This window comes from Taeniopygia guttata, chromosome 1A (genome assembly GCF_048771995.1).
Source record: "Taeniopygia guttata chromosome 1A, bTaeGut7.mat, whole genome shotgun sequence".
Taxonomy (NCBI): Eukaryota; Metazoa; Chordata; class Aves; order Passeriformes; family Estrildidae; genus Taeniopygia; species Taeniopygia guttata.
The window spans coordinates 64,834,586-64,851,284 of record NC_133025.1 but is presented as its reverse complement, the minus strand read 5'-3'; the positions used below and the strand labels follow the sequence as shown (position 1 = coordinate 64,851,284).

Here is a 16,699-nt window from a genome sequence, read left to right as displayed (position 1 = left end):
TTCTTAGCTGAGCAAACGTCACAGCATTGTCACAGCAAAAAGGGATCTCTAAATGCCATCACCAAGGCCTGCTGCCTGAGACTCTGATCCTGCTCTGCTGGCACATGCCCAGAGATCCTTTAGGCCTTGAACACACAATTGGTGAGCTTCCCAAAGAGTAAGGCTAACACCATCTGATCCCAAACAAGCTCCCCAGTCTCAGAGGAAATGAGAAAGAAGGGTGGTGCAAAGGTGTTTGTAAATAGGACACGTCACTGGGCCCCAACATATTTCCAGATTCCATACAAAAAGTATTATCCACTTTGTCACTGTGGGATTTCTCGCTGAGGGTTCATAAACTGGTCTGTGTTACTAATACAGGGCACAGGATGAACTACAGATGTGGCCTCTGAACTATACACTGGGGTCTAAAGCAGATTGATCAGGTAACTTTGGGACAGCTTTAAAAAGCAAGCTGTAACTCTGAGGGCTGCAGTTTGGGGAAACCCACATGTCAAAACAGCTCCTTTCCTTGGTAAGTAGTGAAAAATGTGAACCACTAGCTTGAGGCCACTTTCAGCCAAACTTCCCCTCAGTTTCCCCATGTATAAAACAGGCACAGAGTTACTTTGCACTGGGTTTTATGCTACAGACTCATATTTAGGAGGGAAAAAATGAAACTATGCCAGAAGAACTATTTTGAGTCTCTTCATACAAGAAACAGTTTGCAGAACAGGGTTTAGAGATTACTGTATGGCATATTCTATAGACAGAGATGTAATGCTGCAGGAACTAAATGTGAGCTCTTTAATCCCAAGACATATTTACACAAACGTGTTCTATTTCAAAACCGCCTCTAAATTATTTCAGGCAAGCAGAGAACGCTCCCTCCCCAAAGTGTTAAATTATGCACAGAAATTGCAACTCCGTTCCAGTCAAATGCTCATTCTGATGCTAGATTTATTTTCCCCTCCTGATTAATTGCATGTGCTGAAAAGACCGCAGAGTCCCCGACAACCTGAGGCCGCTTTACCGAACGCTGCTGAGGTCATGTAAAAAAGCTGCATAATGGGCTAAGGCAGGCAGCTCTCCCAACACACCACAAGGCTGGGATGACACACCTTCTGTACACTCTGACACCTGGCTTCCTTTTCCAGAGCACAGACCTTTATGAAGGAGCAATTTTAGTCCACAGACTTAATAAGGCAAGACAAGTTGCCCAGGTTGGAAACAAGGGAGGAGCCGCTCAGAAGAATGTGGCTCTCAACACACTGAATTAATAATTAACAAGACAGACAGAAGGACATAAAAAAAAAAAAAAAGAAAAAAAAAAGAGAGAAGAATGAACTCATTGAGAGCCACATCTCCAGATGAGGTCCAAAGCCACTCTTGCAATGTTGCTGTGGAGAACTGTCCACCGAGTGACACCCTCCCTGTTTGGGTTCCTAGCCTATGTGAAAAAGGCCACCACCTTCCTCAGCAACTCCCCATGGTTTGTGTTTCCTGTGGGATCCTACTCACCATGGCCTCACTGCTGTGCTTCCTTGGCACTGTCAGGCAGATGGCAAGCCAAACTCCACCACACAAAGTCCAGGTTTTGTACTCTGACTCTGGCTTGCAGACTTTAATGTTCTTGTACTGATATGCAGGACTCGAGCTGCTGGAAGGATCCAAAGATTAGTGCAATTTACAGGAGGAAAAAACTCAGCAAAATGTACATAAAGTAGCCTGAGTGCTGCTCCAAAAAAAAAAAACAAACCAAAAAAAACCCACAAAACCCCAAAAAAACCAAAAACCAAAAAAAAAAAAACCACCAAAAAACCCAAAAAACCACCAAACCCAAAAAAGGCTTGAATACTGCTTTTTGTAAGGGTATGAGGCATTTTGGACCTAGAGGTGATTTTTTTTCTTTTGGCTGTGAACTTATGTCATCTTCTGAATCTGGCTCTGCTGGAAAAATCTGTTACCACCCCAAGCCCCTCTGTTGGATGTTGGCCTCTTCCAACTGCCTGTGGAGCTGTTCCAGTGAGCACTCCTCCTTTCCCTTCAGATGAGCTCAGACTGACTATTGCAACTATTCAAACCAGCTTGCCTGATTTTTGCCTCAAAAGAATTAGGATGTGCTCCCACAGACCAGCAGCTTGCTGGGAGTGGCAGTTTTCAGCCAGGAGACAATTACAGACAGCCAGAAAGCTGCATGTGAAAACTGGCATCTTCCTTCCTACAGCCTTGTTGAAATAACCAGTCTGGGAAAGCAAATGTGGCAATTCTGGGCCAAATTCTGGCAATGTCTTACTTGTGCTGCCCAGCCTCATCCCCATCCCTGGAAATGTTCAAGACTGGGTTGGATGGGGCTTTGAACAGCCTGGGATTGTGGAAGGTGTCTGTGCTCATGGCTGGGGGGTGGAATTAGATAGTCTTTAAGGTCCCTTCCAGTGCAGGCCATTCTGTGATTCTGTGACCCTGCACCTCAGCCAGATGTTTGTGGCCTCCAAGACAGGCAGTGGGTCCCCTTTTCCCTCCCCAGGTGCTCTGTACGGTCCTGCACTGCCTCTATTCCTCACCAAAACCATGTGGGAAATAATTCAGCTCATTAACCAAGTATAGAAGTGACCTTTTTTCAGTGATTTGCCTCAACATTAGTAGTCTTGTGCTGTGTGAGTGACTTCAGGCAGCTCTACCTGCGGACTGACAAGGAACAGAGACAGTGACTGTGTGGGACAGACTGGTAGCACCCATCCTGGAGCCCTCGGGGGATGACTGGGAGCAGATCACCTCCCTTCTGCTGTCAGCAAGCCCTTAGATCTGCACAGTCCCTGCCAGATAGCTACAAATTCCAGAGAAATGCATTTACTTTGTAGTGATCTCAGCGAATCAATGTTAATTGGAAACATCAATGTAAGGGTATCCCTGCCACAGCCCCAGAATGCTTAATCCTACCAACACTGTTCAAACCAGACAACTTCTGCTGCCTTTAGACAGTCCCAAATTCCAGCCTTTGTGGAACATGTTTAAAGAAGAAAAACCCAAAGGATTATTCCCTTCACATATGTTTATATACACACATACCTCTCTGTATATACACCTCTATACTGGTATAACGACATTGATTACTGTTCAATATCTTTAGTAAAAGATCTTTATTGGCACAAGTCCCAGTGTGGAGACTCTTATGGGAAGCAAGGTTGTGGTGCTCCCAAAGCCATCAGCACCCTGAGGCATTCACTAAACTATTCAATTTTCATCAGGGGTAGTGATTTTAAAACAAACAAACAAACCAACCACAAGTGTAACAGAGGTTATAACTAGAGTGAGACTTTACTAGGACAAGAGGTAGGCAAAATCATGCAGGTGAGTGCCTGGGAGAGGGACAGGGTGACCTCAGCATCACTGCTGGATTCGGGCAGCTCACCAACAAGCACGAGTCCCTGCCAGAACACGCCAGGGGCTGCTAAATTTCAGCGCAAGCCTTTCAGAAAGCCAGTCACCCTCACAGGCTGCTGGGTCACAGATGGAGCTCGATTTCTCTGTGCCAGCACAGGCCCTGCCTCTCCACCTGATCCTGCCCTGCAGAACAAAAGCCTCCTGCTCAGCAGCCGCAGGGGACTGCTGTGCACGCCTTGCTGCCCAGCTCCATCCCATTTCGGCTGGGATGTCCACGAACCTCCTTCCTTGCTTTGCTCCCTGCTGATATCTGGTTGTTTGCAATTTGAAAGCAGTCCCTTTCTTTGTACATGCTGACTAGAGGGGCGGGGATTTGGGAATCCTTTATATTCCTGACCAATGTGAGCATGCGGATGGTATTTGCTGGTGACACTTCACACCCAGCCTAACTCCACTCTTTGTGGATCTGGTTGGTTTGTGCTTTCATTTATCATGGAATATAATCCAGAGCATGAAAAAAGTACAGAATTATTGGCATCTATTTCGTGCACTGGTCATACATTACTATGTAAACCTCCCTATATCAGGGATTCCCTGTTGATTTAACCACAGGCTAAAGGTAGTAAAACCTACAGCTTTAAGACTGCACGTGAACATTGCAGTCAATTCTCAAGCAGATGTCTACGAAAGTGCAGTTAGAAAAACAGAGGAAAAACCCCAACTAAACAAAACCAGGTCACTAGGAGCACATTCCAGCTATGAAATACATTTCTCCTTTTCTCCCACTGTGGCAGCTTAAGAATTCCAGAAAGCGCTTGTAAAATGCACTTACCCATCACAATACTTTAGCACACAGTTCCTCCAAGGGCCTGACCCAACATGATCTTAAAATTACTATTCTAATAAGTCTCTGCACTGATTGAATAGGCATTGGTTGTAATTTTAAATGCTCAACAAGAATGAGTAATTTGTTGCCTTTTTTACTGATTTACTCCCAAGATCTCACCCTTTCCCACATCCACTATGGTTTTATCCTGGAAATCACTGTCCGGCTCTAATGGAACAGGGGTCAAGTCAATCTGTGCCCTTGCAGCACCATCAAGGCAGAGTGCTGGCAAGAAATGGAAAGCAGGGACATGAGGCTACCCAAAGCCCTGCTGGCAGTCAGCTCTCAACACACAGGTAGGCTCTGGGGTTGCTGTGGGGTTTTCTTCTTTTCTTGGTTCAAAGGAAATCTTAATAAAAGCCGGGGGGAAAGCTTGTCAGTCTGCCTCTGCTGCGCCAAGGATGTGAACGTCCCCATCCACATTCACATCCTCCTCTTAATTATGTGCAGTGTGAAGGAGGGGACGGCACCCAAAGGGACCCGAGCAAGGCTGAGCTCTGGGCCATGGGAATCTCACAGGGTCTAACAAGACCAAGGGCTGGTGCTGCACCTGGGTCAGGACAACTCCTGGGATCAATCCAGGCTGTGGGGTTGGAAAGAGATGGTCTTTAAAGTCCTTTCCAACACATCCTATTCTGTGATACCTTAGCAAAGGATCCAGGCTGCCTTGCCAACAGCTTAGGGAGGTTTAGGTTGGTTATGAGGAAAAGGTTCTTCCCCCAGAGGGTGCTGGGTACTGAACAGGCTCCCCAGGGAATGGTCACAGCCCCAAGGCTGCCAGAGCCCCAGCAGAGTTTGGACAGCGCTCTCAGGGATGCACAGGGTGGGATTGTTGGGGTGTCCTAAGCAGGGCCAGGGGCTGGGCTGGATGATCTCTGTGTGTCCCTTACAGCCCTGCACATTCTGTGATTCTTTGATGAGATGTTTTTCTTTAAAACAGAATCAAGGCTCAGCTGTGCTGCGGGAAGAAGAGACAAGCACAGGTATCAACCAGATGAAAGGCTGCGTATGAAAACACATAACACGCCCAGAAACAGCAGGCTGGGTTTCCAAATGAAGGGGAAACGCTGCTGATTTCAGTAGCACTACAAGCTGTAAGACAAATGAGAAGCGTAGCTTATGGAGACACAAAGCTGCTGTCCTTGACAGAAAACCCCTGCGTGCCTGTTCTGTGAGGGCTGAGAGTGAGCTGGCGGGTCGGGCTTCGATCACAAAACCCGGCTGCCCTGCCAGTGCCGGGGGTTGTGCCACTGACACACCCACAGATGCGGGGACACCTCCGCCAGCCCCGGAGCATCACCGAGGCTCCCTTCCAGCCCTCACCGCTGAACCTTTGTCAGGCGGGGGTGGGCAAAACGGCCTCGTCACAGCGCTGGGCTGTGTCCGGGGAGGTGGGAGCGAAACGGGGTGGGAGCGAAACCGGCGGCACCGGCAGAGCGGCTGGGGGAGCTTTCGCCAGCGCTGTGTGAGCTGGAGGCCGGTGCCGGGAGGCCGGAGCGGTCCCAGTGTCGGGGATCGGGGCTGGGATCAGAGATGGGGAATCGAGGATGGAAATCGGGGCCGGAATCAAGGATGGAAATCGGGGCCGGAATCAAGGATGGGAATCGGGGCCGGAATCAAGGATGGGAATCGGGGCCGGAACCAAGGATGGGAATCGGGGCCGGAATCAAGGATGGGAATCAGGGCAGGAATCAAGGATGGGAATCGGGGCCGGGACGCGGCTCCCGCCGGGAGCGGCTCGCGCGGCTCCTTAAATAGCGGCTATAAATACAACGCCGGCTTCGCGCTCCCATTGGCTGAGCCGCCCCCTAGATTTGCATAAAGAGGCGTGGCTGAAGGGTGAGGGGCGGGGCTAGCGGCGCGGTTTGCCCGGCGGGGCCGCAGCGCCCCCCAGCGGCCAGAGGGGGGAGCGCACCGCGACCCCCCGATCCCCCATCCCGCGAACCCTCATCCCACAACCCCCCGATCTCCCCATCCCGGATCAGCCCTGCCCTGGCCGTGCCTTATCCTGCCCTGCCTTGCACTACTCTCCACCCCTCTGTCCGTATCCTTGTTCCCGAGGCCACCCTCAGCGCATCGTTAAAGTTATTAGTGAAAACTGAATGAGAAGGCTCTAAAGTTCAAGCAGTGTCCCCCACCTCACGGGATCTGGGTGCACGCAAATTGCATGAAAATTACTGGTAAATTGGTATATTGTGTTTTGCTTCTTCACCCCAAAGCGCTGTTGAAATACATTCTATATATTGGATGATAATCATAATTAATGCACCAAACCATTTAGCAAGGAGATAATAAAGGGTATGAAGGGTTTACTGTAAAAATGTGAGCCTCAGTACAGGAACTGGAGTTGCTACTTTTGACAAGCAAACCCTGTAGGCTAGAAAATGTCTTCTCCATTTCAGGTGCAGGTCATAAGAATGTCATGGAAATGGACCCAGGTTTTGTGTGCTGAAAAAAAGGTGTGGGAAAGGAGACGAAATCTGTGGGTATCCAGACCAAAAGGGAGGATAAACTGTGAGATCTTACCTCCCCACGCTGATGCTGATGCTGAGCACGGTGCTGTCCCCCTGCCTTGGAGAGAATTCAGATCTGACCCGCAAGCAGCATGTCCTGGCGATGTGTTTCTGGAATTAGGAGGGGTGGGAAAGACAAATAAGACCCTTGAAACTGTGAGTGTCAAGAGTTGGTCACACCACAGTCACTGATGACTGTGCAAACCACAGCTGGGCACAAAGCAGTGAAGCACACAGAGCCAGGGGAGGTCACTCCAAGCCAGCTTGGGACTGGACCAGTTGGCTGGGAGAGTGGAGCCCAGTTCCAGGCTGGGCTCTGAGCAACCTGAGATAGTGGAAGTTGTCCCTGCCCATGGCAGGGGGTTGGAATGAGATGATATTTATGGTCCCTTCCAGCCCAAACCAGTCTATGATTAAAAAAAATAGGAAAGCAGGACGCCCTGAGCACCTGCTTCTTGCAGAGCTGCACTTTCTGGAATTGGGTGCTGTGTATCCACTGGAATTGCCCAAAAATTTCTGAGAACACAGGTCCCCTTTGAAAAAGAGCTGCCAGGCAAAAAAAAAAAAAAAAAAAAAAAAAGGTGGGAGCAGGATTTTTCTTTCTCATATCCCAAGGGGCTGTTCAGAGAGCTCCTTTAGGTCTGTTATCATTGCTGCAAGCTGAATATCCTATTCCAAATGAGGCCAAATTAAGAATGAGGACTGCTGTTGAGTTTTTGCTGACGCACCCTGAAATAATATTAGAAAATGTTCATATTTCTTGGCACGAAAATCCAGAATTTTGACAGCTCCTGGAATTTACTGAGTTGCCCTGATTCTTCAGCAGGACACAGATCTTCTCTGCTTTGCCTGCAGGAGGAGGAATCTCTTGGGCAAAGAGGAGTGAGATTTCCCATGCCCTGCAGTAGTCACAGGGCTTTACCTCAAGCCCAGCTGACCCCAAAGCCCATGCACACTAAATACTTGACCTTTCCCAAATCTTTGATCTGAGAGGCCTTCAGATTGCTGCTGTGGCTCCAGCCTTGTGCTGCAGCCACCACAGCCCGTCCCAGCCCCACCTAAACAAGGGATCCACACAAGCAGTGACTCAGGGGCAAGCAGCTGCCTTAGGCAGAGCCTAGACCTGCAGGCTGCTGCTTGAAAGGCAGCAGACAAAATCAAAAGCCTGAGTATTCCTTAGCATACAAAATGCCCTTTTTGTTTGGTAACAGCTCAGCAGCACAACTTGGAGGTGGAAATATATGGGGATTGATCTCAAGGCTCCTATGTGGGGTGTTTCTCTTAGACCTACGGCGCTCTCAGTCATATGATGATAACAGAGTCCCAGCTTTAATCAGAGAAAAGAAAGTTTCTGCATCTCATGACTGTGCAGGAGGAGGCATTGTGGTAGCTGTAAAGGAGACACACATAAGGAGAGGGAGAGAAAAAAGACAAGCCAAAAGGCAAAATGAGGCAGAATCCGTTATATGAGCAATAACTTGAGGTTTCTGAGTTCTTGGCATTGGTTGTGCCTCATCCAGCTCTGAAGGCCAGAGCTGTGAGTGGGGGAATTGCAGCTCCTGTAGGAGTTACTCCTTTCCCACTGAACAGGCAGAACAATGTTTGCCCACACACTGAGCTCCTCAGTAATTCTGCTTGAGCTGAGGTGACCTAGATCTGCCCGAGAGCCTTATATATTCCTGAGTGCAAACATAAATACACTCTGCTTCTGCATTTAATTTTTGAGCAGCTCTAATTAAGCTTAGCTTGGTTTAAACACATCCAGAGCTCCCTTGGTATTTGTCTTTCAGTGTGAAGACTGCCATTCACAAGAAGAGCTGGGCCATAAATGAGAGTGAATGGCAGCTGCTGCTGCATCCCTGCTTGCTGCTGGTGGAACCTGGGGTTTCTGCTTCTGCTGCAGCCCCAGGGACTTGTCTGAGCCTGATGGGCTCTCACAGGGCTTGTGTGCTGAGGGCAAGGGGAGGGAAAACGGAGTGAAAATGCTGAGACCCACAGGCTGCAGGTCTCAGTTGTCACGTTAACTCATGTTTCATGGCTGCGTTTTTTTTTTTTTTTGTTTGTTTGTTTTTTTTTGTTGTTGTTAAGAATGAGCCATTTCTGATCTCCATCCCCAAGAAATGACATTGATTTGTAAGGGACTCAGACAGACACCTCTGCAGACTGGACTTGGTAAAGGGCTGCAGGCCAGACCTTCCCCTGCTCTGGTAATGTGCCATAATCTCTGTCAGACTTACCCCCACTTCCAAACCACCAAACTTAGCTCCTTATGCAGCCAAAGATTGGGTAGCTCCCAATAGGCACAGCTCTGAGGGAGGGGTGGATGGCAAAATCTGCTTCAGCACAGGGACCTTCCCACCCTGCTGCCCCACAGAGTCCCACTGCCACGGGCCAGCTGGCTGCTTGCACTGGCCCTCGAGTCTCCTTGACCTCAGAGATGTCCCACATGCCTAAGGGTGGTGGTGCTGTGGCTGGATTTGAATCCCTGTCCCAGTGCTCCCTGTGTGTAAAAGGAGGTAGGTGCATTTTTGCATCTTGAGCACTGACCAGAAGTAAAAGCCAATCTGTCTGAGCAGGGCAGGTTGAGAATGGGGAGCTACTCTTTTGTAGCTACCCTTTCCCTGCTTTGCCTCCTGCAGATGTCAAAGAGCTCCAGAAGTTGAAACCTTTTGGAGCAGCACCACCATGGTACCCGTGGAGGTGCACTGCCTCACCAGCTGAAACCTACTCAGACCACAGCTCTGTTTGCTCTTGCTACCACAACAGCAGTTGGTTTGTGTAATGAAACACTTTTTGTGTTGTAATCAAAACCTACTTACGTGGTGCCACCAGCAAGGCAGGCTAATCACTTTGCTTGTGTCTACATGCACATCCAGGGATGCCAGTTTTCCTCCAGAAGACAAATAGAACCAGAACCTGGTCATGAGAAAATGCAAGCATTAGGGTAGGAAGGTCTTGTTTCATTAATAAATTTAGAGTACAAAATGATGACACACTTTACAGTCACCCATTCCACTGCAAAGTTGCTATCAAGTACTTCAAAGGCTGACTGCTCACCCATTTTAAGGCATAATAAATGACCACACAAGAGGCAGTGCCATAAAGACTCAAATCTGTGATCTATAAGTATTCACACCGTGCAGCCAGACAAGTCCTATCAAATCCTATATTGCTTTTGGCACTTCTACACTGTTCAATGCTCTTGTGAGTGCCAGGTTATCCTGAACTTTATTATATATGGATTTGAACATTTCATCAAGTCCTTCTCTTGCTGGAACAATAAATAACCAGTCCTAACTAGGCACAACTCTGGAAAATTAAAATTGCAGTGACGTGGAAAATTAGCCTCTGATAGCAAGACTTCAGCAGCAGGACCAGTGGGACTGTGCAGACCAGGGAAACACTGAAGCTGGTGGTGGGAAGGACTTAGCTGCTTGAAGCAGAGGTGTCTTGTGCTATTTTAGTCATGTGTTCGTGTCATATCCAGCCCTTCCCTGCCAGTCCAGAAGGGCATGGGACTCTCAGGGGCTGCGTGTCAGACATGCCAGGCCCATATGGGTGTGTGGGACACTGTGGGATGTATAAACCAGCCAGTCTGAGGCTGGGCAGCATAAACAAACGTGCTTAAAATAGCACTGCATGACTGCATTTAGGCAAATGAGCGTTGCCTTGGCACGTCTGAAACCCTGCCCTGTGCTGTCATTCCGGTACCTGACGCAAGGCAGGGGCAGATTTGGCCTCCTGGGCTACACACATCCCACTGATGCAGTGCTTAGAAAAAACCAAGGTGGGGAAGGAATGATGAGTTATGTGGAAACTGGAAGGGTGTGGCCTTTTGGAGGGGTCACAACTCAGGGCTTGAGGGTTTTGGTTCCCTCTAGGTCGTGGCTGAGGTACCGACACCCACCTGCAACAGCATCCTGCCCACGGCCAGCTCTGCAAGCTGGGGCTGGGTGCCTCCCTGCTGGCTCTGAGAGCTGCAAGTGTCTGTGGGGATCCTGCAAAGGGAAAGAGAAGCGAGGCCTCATCCCTGCTGGGCAGCTCGTTGTGAGCTCAGAGCAAAGAGGCTTCTCCCTGCTGGAAGCGTCTGCTGCAGCCAAGGAGGGAAAAAAAAAAATCATCTTTGTACACAGTCCTTATAAATAAGTGGGTTACAGCGAGCTCGTCACTGACTCACGCTGCTGTCATGCCAGGGAAGCAGCTCTGCCAGGCTCTGAGCTCGGCTGCCCGGCAGGATTACAGGATTTCCAGCTCACTGGAGGGGCTGGCTTCAGCCACACCACACATCTCCCTGCAGGTTCCTCTGGCAACGGGGCAGAACTGAAAATTTGCCATCTTTTCTGGCCTTGGAGGGATGAGTCTTGCCGTGCCCAACACCCCTGCCACATTTCCCATCACTTTGTGATCAGGCAGGGAGGAGAGATCACACATCCCTGTAGCACAGAAGGCTCTCCCCAGGCAGCCTGTGTCCCTTTTCCCTGGGGAAAGGGACAATAATTTAAGCTCTTACCTTTCTTATAACTGAGCAGAGCATCACTTCAGTCTCTCCTCTTATTTCCAGCGCTGATATCTGCACCAGTAAACCAAAGAGAGTCCAGCACGGCCTCCAGCAGCGACACAGAGCCCTACGTGGTTTTGAAGTGTTGCACATTCCCTGCCACCGTTTTGGCCCATGGTGACCTGGGGATGTCCCAGCTGGCAGCCCTGGGGCTGGTCCTGACCGCAGAATGGCTGAGCTCACCCTGTCCTGGGGATGAAATGAGGTCAGCCCTGAGGACTGAGCTGGGCTCTGGACATGCTTGCCTGACCTCAGGGCAGAGAAGAGCCAATGGCTCACTGCTGCAGATACTGCCAACATGAATGGACTCTTTTGCTCAGGAAACCAGAGCAGTGGTGCCACGTGCCATAAGAGTCACCAGTCTGATGCCATCCTTTTGAGTGCCGAGGTGATCGCAGGGGCTGCCACTCAATTTGCAGGATTTCTGTGGGAAGCAGAACACCCCTGACCTCTGCTTCGGCACATGCTCAACACAGATGCGTCCACAGGACCTTACTGCATCCTCAGAAAGCCCTCGTTGTGCTGGGGTGTGAAGTGGCTTCTGAAGGCAAGGTACAGAGCTGGAGGCATGTGGGAATCCAGGGCTTCCCTCTGGCTGCCCTGGAAGATCTGGGACCCTGGCAGGGGGTGAGGAACCCCCTTGTACAGAGCCCCCAGAGACACTGTCTGTGATCTCTGTCCATGGAAAAGAGTTTTCAATCTTACAGGATGAATTACAAGCTCTGAGCGCTTGATATAAGTAATAATTAAATGTGGCACAGGTGCAAAAGTAAAATTTTAGGATTCTAGATTAGGGGTCCAAAGGGGACAAGATGGAGGAAATTGGGTGTGTCTTGTCCTTTTCCTCCTTCTTCATGCCCTCCATGTTTCACTGTAGTGTTGGCATTTTTCTGTTGGTTTAGGCTGGGGACACACTGTTCAACGTAGGTGACAGATATTGGCACATTATTGTAAATACAGCACAGGTAGTTTGTGGTATATAATGTTTGTAACATCCCACTGAGGGGCAGAGCCCCACACGCTGCCCTGCAGGACAGAGCTGCGGCAGGGCAGCAGAACATGTTAGAGATAAACAGAATAAACAACCTTGAAACCAGCACAGATGAATTATGGCTTCTTTGGCAGGGGGGCAGAGAGACAGAGACTTTCTACAATCTCGGAATCATCAATACCTCAGATTCCAACAGAGGCAGGCAGATGAGAGCGATGGAGCTCGTGCTGGGCCCAGGGAGCTGCAGCAGGTGAACCTCTCCTGCATCCTCTCCCCATGAGGTGCCAATGCAGAGCAGCAGAGCTTTCAGGCAGTGCCTCCGGCCGCTCAGCGCTGTCAGCTCGCCGCCATCCCCACGGCGTTCTTCCAAAAGTGCTGAGGAAGCACAGTGTGCCCTGGAAAAAAAGTCCTCAGAAACTTCTGTGAGAGCTCAGCTTCATGCTTTACATTGCAAATTCCTGCTCATGGCTGATGGAGGGACAGCTCTGCCCACGTCCCTGAGGTCCCAGTGCCAACAGAGGAGGATTTACACACCCCGTGCTGGCCTGGGCTCCTCTTCAGCCCATCTTTGAGGCTGTATCTCGGGGGATTGAGGTATCACTCTAGGGAGCAGGTGGCCATCCCTTGGCACCCTACACAGGCTAAGCAGGTCCAGTCCTTTCCTATATCTCACACCAAGTCTAGGCTCCATTCTTGCCCTGTGTAAGCCTAGATTAAAGCCTGCAGCATTGCCTTGTATGTCCAGGCAGGAGTCTGTGTGGGCTGAGAATGTTTCTCCTCCCAGAAAGAGGCACTTGTAGATGTAGGACCTGTGGCTCCGGCTGCATCTAAGTGGTGTTTCCTCCCAGCTGCTCATGGCCAGAGAACTCCTGGCTGCAGCCTGGGCTGAGGACTCTGCATCCAACTGCAGCCTCAGGGAGATGATTTTTGGCATCCCATTGTGATTGTGCTTTTTCCTCAGCCACCACAGACCATTGATCCAGTCCACTTTGATGCTTTTGAAAGACAACCATGTCTAAAATGCAAATGCAGCTTTGAGCTGAGAGATCACAGGATGCCTTAGCAAGGAGTTAAATTTGCAGTTATGAAAAAACAAAAGCAGCAGTCTAAGCAGGTTTATTTAGGGCTCAAAAAGCAACCTGACATTTGAAGTCTGTCAGGTATTTTCAGAAGTCTGCCTCTATCAACATCACCTCTACCCATGGAGCTGCTTTGTATCAATGCTTATGTTCTTACGTTGTCATTTTCCCCCAGCACAACCACTGTGTATCAGTGAGGATGTCACAATATGCCTTCTGAAGGCTGGAAAGAAAGAATGAAGGGGAGCCAGGAAAAAAACAGGTACAAAGCTCTCATGGAGAGACAGGAAAAAACAGGTACAAAGCTCTCATGGCATTTGAGCAGCAAAGCTATGGACACACACCCAAACCAGGTCGCTGTCCTCACGGTACCCTGCCGGTTCTCAAAACATCCAGTTAAAAATGAGCCTTACTGCATCCCTGAGGAACTGGCACTAGGAATGCAGCAAACAGATAAGGATGGCTATGAGTTTCCAGGACACTAAAGAAACTACCCCCTATTTTCCCTGGAATTCAGATTATTCATAACATGCTAGTGATAATTTTGCATCTCACCTAACAGGTGGTCTATTAAGGCTTCTTGGCTGCAGTTGCAGAAACAGTACTTCTGGGCTTTACAAGCAGCATTTATCATGCCTGGCAAGGTAATTTATTTGTGTCTTAAGTACTTGTAATTAGACTGCCTCATAGCTAGTACAGTGAGGAACAAAACAGACTTCAGTAACACGCAGATAAATAATTCAAAGAGCATTCCTTAAAAGAAGCATTTGTTTTTCCTCTCTGTTCCCACTGTCACTTTGAGTTCCTTGATCTAAAAGCTGGGATCAGTCTCCCCGGGGTTTGCAGGTCACATAGCTGCCACCCCTCCCGGGAAGTTGGAAAGTTCAGAGAAAACCAAGGCATTTAAGAGGGAAAGAAGTTCTGTAATGTCAGCTTCTCTATTCTGGAGAGCCAGCTCCCAGCTGCTGCCTCTCCAATAGCTGCTCCACCCAGCCCTCAGATAATAATCACAAGCTATTTCGCCAGCTCTGTTTCCTTCTACATTTTTGCTGTTAACTCCATCAGCTGAATTGATAGCATTCAGCTCAAGAGCACAGAGACTTACAGAGCAAAACATTGTTATTTGGGTTCTGGGTGATAAAATGTAATGCTCCTTGTCCTGCAAATAACACAAGCATGTGCAAAACTTTGTTTCAAGGAGTTAAAAGTAAAGTTAAGCAGGACTCTTCAAGAGACAGGGCCAAAAATGCATGGGGTGTTTTGCCAGGGCGAGCTGATTTCCTAAATGGATGTGGATGTTTGTACTGTCACATTTGTAGGAAAAATCACTGCTGTCCCCTGCCCTTCAGGCTGTCCCTGGGGGAGGAACAGCTCTGCTGTCCAAGAGCCCAGCTCTCCTGCTCCCACTCAGGCAAAAATCCCACTGAGAGCAAGGGTTGAGATGGCAGAGTGGAAACTGCAAAACTGGATTCAGATTGGCACTTGGTCAAAAGCCAGGAATCTTCAGCGATAAAACATTTTTGTTTTTCAAAGCATGCATCAGATTCTGAAGCATATTTTAGTTTTCAAAAGTGTCATTTTCTCCCTCAGTTGCTCACAGTTTCCCTCACACACAGGATTATTTTAGCAGCCCCAAATATCTGCATGTGCAAACTTCAGCAGCACGTTAAAGAGACACTGCCCAAACCTCTTCAGTCCTCATGAAGTGAAACTCAAGAGTGTCTGACATGGAAAGTTTGTATTAGTTTAAGCTCAAATAATTCAATCCATCTGCCACAGAGACCTAATAAAACTCCTTTTGCTGGACTGTTTTTCTCTAAGGCTTCCCTTCATCTGAACAGGTCTCTAGGGTTGCTTTTCTTGGCCACATTTTCTGCACACATACAGCCTCCATACTCAGGACCTGGCATTTGCCAACAAAATCATCCATGTGAAAACCAAGAGGGTTTTCTCTCTCACCTGCTCACGTGAATGGCTTCAGAACATCATCTCTGGTGTCTCAGCATACAACCCACATCTGCAGGGACCTGTGAAACTGGAGAGATGCACACATTTTCCCAAGGCAGCAATGAGCACTTCAGCCAGCCAGCACACCAAGGAAACAGCTGAGAGAGGGTTACAGAACAGCACAGACATGTCCCCACCTGTTTGAGGTCTTCCCTCAAAGCCCACTAAAGAGCTCAGTGTACTCCATTACTCACAAGGTTTTTTTTGGGGTCTCAGTTGCCCAGATAGAGCAGAAGTTCTCAGTACCTTGGGACAAGTCCATTCCCAGCTGGCCAAGCTTGCCCTGCAGTAGAAACTCCATTTTTTCCCAAAGGCACCTGTACCCTCCATGGACTGATTCCCCACTGGGTGAACACTTTGTCCTTTCCCTGGCATTCAGTCCTGAGAAAACAAATCCAGCCTGGGCAGCAGCCTTCTCCAAATCCAAGGGCTTTCCATCTGCATGGAAAGCAGCTGTGTTCAAGGGCTTTCCATTCCATGCCACCATGTCAAATGGAGGTACTTCCACCCCCTAGCCCCCATCCCCATCTCAATGTGGCAGGGAAATAGGGATGAGAAGGTGAAGCAGCCCTTCAGGCAGGGTTGTTCTGCTGGCACAGGGGTGCTGAGAGAGGCCCTGGTGTCACAGCATCATAGTGCCATAGAGGAGTCTGGGTTGGAAGGGACCTTAAAGATCATCCAGTTCCATCCCCTGGCATGGGCAGGGACACTTTCCACTATCCCAAGGTTGCTCACATCTCCATCCAGCTCCTTGAACACGTCCAGGATGGGGCAGCCACAGCTTCTCTTGGCAGACTTCACACACCTGTGTGGCCAAAATCCTCTCATCAACATTCAGCAAATGACAGCAGTTGCAAATAGGAGAGGGAAACTCAGCTGGGTGGATTTCAGAGTGTGATGTGTTCTCTCAATGATTGCTTGACTTGTGGGAGAGTATGGAATGCCAAAGGTGTGACAAACACCCCAATCCATTAAAACTGGTGATGGTAATTTGGTGAGAGTAATTTTCAGCAATACAAACATGGGGAAGATGTCCTAACTTTCTGCTCAGGGTGACAGCACTCCAGGCTGTGTTCTGCCAGCTTCATTTATCCTGATTTTGATGGGGTCAGGGGCTGGAGCAATAGTTGCTGCAGGTCAGTGACAGAGTTTGGCATACAGAGGTGACCAGAGAGTTAAAATTTCTCCTCACTGAGCTGATAGAAGTAGCTCAGATGTCTCTGCTAAGCTCCCATTTATGGGATGGTTTGGCTGAACACCCTCTGCTTCATCACATTGCTTAGTTAGTCCTGGTGTCATACA

General features: G+C 49.0%; 1 long non-coding RNA gene across 2 annotated transcripts in view; it reads right to left on the bottom strand.

The window, feature by feature from the left end:
- LOC140682248 (uncharacterized) overlaps positions 1–16,187 on the bottom strand; it is a 33,127-nt gene extending 16,940 nt beyond the window's left edge. The window contains exons 1-6 of one of the 2 annotated variants that reach the window (XR_012053700.1): positions 15,350–16,187; positions 11,273–12,706; positions 10,670–10,760; positions 9,582–9,678; positions 6,776–6,873; positions 1,501–1,639 (exon numbers count right to left, since the gene is read on the bottom strand). This is a non-coding gene — a long non-coding RNA (uncharacterized lncRNA). The remainder of the gene's footprint in view (positions 1–1,500; positions 1,640–6,775; positions 6,874–9,581; positions 9,679–10,669; positions 10,761–11,272; positions 12,707–15,349) is intronic. The other variant, XR_012053701.1, reaches the window with a different exon arrangement.
- Between the last annotated feature and the right edge of the window lie 512 nt (positions 16,188–16,699).